Source organism: Phoenix dactylifera, unplaced genomic scaffold (genome assembly GCF_009389715.1).
Source record: "Phoenix dactylifera cultivar Barhee BC4 unplaced genomic scaffold, palm_55x_up_171113_PBpolish2nd_filt_p 001406F, whole genome shotgun sequence".
In the NCBI taxonomy this organism is placed as follows: Eukaryota; Viridiplantae; Streptophyta; class Magnoliopsida; order Arecales; family Arecaceae; genus Phoenix; species Phoenix dactylifera.
The window spans coordinates 32,601-35,936 of record NW_024068728.1 but is presented as its reverse complement, the minus strand read 5'-3'; the positions used below and the strand labels follow the sequence as shown (position 1 = coordinate 35,936).

The 3,336-nt window shown below is 38.4% G+C and overlaps 1 non-coding gene across 1 annotated transcript; it reads right to left on the bottom strand.

The window, feature by feature from the left end:
- Window positions 1-344: 344 nt before the first annotated feature.
- Window positions 345-450, bottom strand: LOC120108580. Its single transcript, XR_005509872.1, has one exon. It is a non-coding gene; the product is annotated as a small nucleolar RNA R71 (small nucleolar RNA).
- Between the last annotated feature and the right edge of the window lie 2,886 nt (window positions 451-3,336).

Genomic DNA, 3,336 nt, shown 5'->3' with positions numbered 1-3,336 from the left:
GTACTTTACTCCCACCATTTACACTTTCCCATCTTGCATTCGATTACCTGAAGTAGCAGCTGTACAATATGAAATAAAATCTAGTGTGATCCAAATGCTCCCATCTTTTTATGGGCTCGCCAATGAAGATCCATATAAACACCTAGATGAATTTCTTGAGATTTGCACCACTGTCAAGATTCAGAACTTTACTGATGATGCTCTAAAACTTAGATTATTCCCCTTCTCCCTTAAAGATAGAGCCAAACAATGGCTGAATTCTTTAGAGGCCAACTCGATTCGTTCTTGGGATCAAATGCAACAAGAATTCCTAAAAAAATACTTTTCCATAGGAAGAACGAACTAGTTTAGACGTGCCATTACAAGCTTCTCCCAAACTGAGGGAGAAGAATTTCATGAAACTTGGGAGAGATTTCAGGACCTAATCCGTAAATGCCCTCATCATCAAATACCTAAGTGGCAGCTAGTGCAATGTTTCTATGACGGATTGACTGAACGAAACCGTCAGATGATCGATGCTGCATGCGGGGGGACATTCATGCTTCAAAATGAGCATGAAGCATGGCAATTATTTGAAAATCTAAATGAAAACTCCCTCCACCATGCTTTCTGTTCTCGTCAAGCACCCCTGAGTTTTCAAAGAAAAGGGACCATTTGTGAAATAAGTCATTCTATGGACCTGTCTAGCAAGGTAGATGCATTGTCCCATAAGATTGACCAACTGATGATAGGTGGGCATTACATGAACTCTTCCCAAGCACAAGTGTGTACTATCTGTTCTAGCCCATCCCACCCTATTCATGAGTGCCCCTCAGCGCCCCAATTCCCCGAACTCGTGCAAGAACACATCAATGCTGCTCAAACACAGCCCAGACTGGGTAATGACCCATTTTCCAATACATATAACCCGGGATGGCGAAATCATCCAAACTTTTCTTGGAAGCAGCAAGCTTCGAACACAGCCCAACCCTATTCCCAAAATTTTCAAAATCCTCAGAATTTTCAAACCCAACAAAATATTCATCCCTACCATCCCTCATCTCAATTTCAACACACTTCTCCTCCACCCCAAAGAAACACAGTCTTTGAGGAGAAAGTGTTGAACGCCCTTCAAGATTTGGAAACCATTACACAATTGGTGCACTCTCACACGCAATCAATCGCCAAGCTAGAATCCCAGATGGGGCAACTAGCTAATGCACTGAACAAGCGAGAGGAAGGAAAGCTTCCAAGCCAACCACTAAGTAATTCTAGGGGACAGTACATGGTTCAAGAAAATCAATTAAATGCAATTCATCATGAACAAGCCAATGCTTTGACTATCCTAAGGAGTGGACGTATAATAGACAATAAGATTGGGGAGGACAACAATAAGGAAGGTGAAGAAGAGGATAGAAATGTGTCAAATGAAAATCTAAAACCTTCTTCTTCTTCTTCGGCTGGTCCATCTTCTGCCAAAACTCACATCCCAAAGGCCCCATTTTCTGAAGCTCTTACTTCACCCTCTCCATTTGGCAAAAAGGGAACTTCACTAGAGGAGATGATGGAGTTTTACAAACAAGTGAAGATCAACCTTCCACTTCTTGATGCTATTAGACAAGTTCCCTCCTATGCCAAATTTCTTAAAGACCTGTGCAACCAAAAGCGAAAATCTAGGACACATGTGCCTAGAAAGGTCTTCCTAACTGAGCAAGTGAGTTCTATTCTCCAACACAACACTCCTCTGAAATTCAAAGATCCTGGTGCTCCCACCATTTCCTGTGTCTTAGAAAATAATTTTATTGATCAAGCACTCTTAGATCTAGGGGCAAGTGTCAACCTTTTACCTTACTCAGTTTATGAGAAACTTGGGTTAGGAGAATTAAAACCAACCTCGATATCCCTTCAATTGGCTGATCGATCTGTAAAAACACCACGTGGGATAATTGAACATGTTCTTGTCAAGGTAGACAAATTCTATTTTCCAGTAGATTTCATTGTCCTTGATATGGAACATGAACCTAATCCTAAGAAACAAATCCCCGTGATCCTTGGGCGGCCCTTTTTAGCAACAGCCAATGCATGCATCAATTGTAGAACAGGGGTAATGAACATATCATTTGGGAACATGAAGGTAAAATTAAATGTGTTCAATGCAGACGACCAACCTGCAAGGAAAGTTGAGTGTTTTATGATAGACAAAATAGATGAACTCATAGAAGGAGATGCAAAAACTACCTCACTGTGTCTGGCTGAAGATAATAAACTTAGCTTTTGTTGGGAGGTAACCCAATTCTCTTAGATTTTTTTTAACATTGAGGACAATGTTAAGTTTAGGTTTGGGGGTATTTATCTTGATTTTCATCTAAAAAAAAAAATGTGTGTTCATTTTCATAAAATAATAATAAATAAATAATAAAAAAAATTTAAATAAAAAAAGTTTTTGTTTTTAAAAACCTAATTTCTATACATGAATGTGAGAATGATAAACACACAGGGTATATAAAATCTAAAAAGCCCAATGACTAGTCGGAAGTAATACAAATTTAAGTTCTTTTTATTAAGTCTCTCTTAGGGAGTTGTAAGCTAATTAATACTTTGGAATTTCACTACACACTGGCCGACTCTTCTAAGGTCTAGGCTCGACATTATGTTGAGAGTATGGTAGCAACCTTGGACCATGATGAATCATACTTATCTAATCCAAAAAAAAAAAAAATCATCAATAAAAATAGATTTAGCCAGGAACATCGAAAAGGGCTACCTATTGTCAAAGGTCAAATGGGCTTGTGATGAGGACTCCGAGCATAAGTCCGTAGGTAGTCTTGATGCCCGACACCTTATGCCAACTGGTGTGAGAGTTGTCGACTAACTGCTCGTTACACGGAGAAATCACTACAAGAATAAAAGTGCACAATTTATATATCTTTTATGATGTTTAAAAAAAAAAAACTCTGTATTGACCTTGAAAAAGACAATAGTGTGAAAGCCGTCGTTGTAAAAATTCGAGTAAACCGGAATATTACAGATAAAGCCCGTGAGGTACTAAAGTAAACATCCACAACTCTCGAAATTCTGCAGATAAGATGATTTTGAATCAGTGAGCAGGTCCCTTCGACCAATCCTTGGAAACTACTAGTCTTTGCAATATTTTGGAGATCCGAACCCTTAACTTGTGTGCGGTCCAGATTTCACCGAGCACTCCAGTATAAATAAGTCTTATAACTCCCTAATGAAAACTTAATAACCTCAACTTGAATTACATTTTGACCTAGAATTTGGGCTGACTTAGTAAATAAAACCGTGTGTGCTTTGAAATTCTTATCATTTATGTATCTTAAATTAGATTTTAATAAT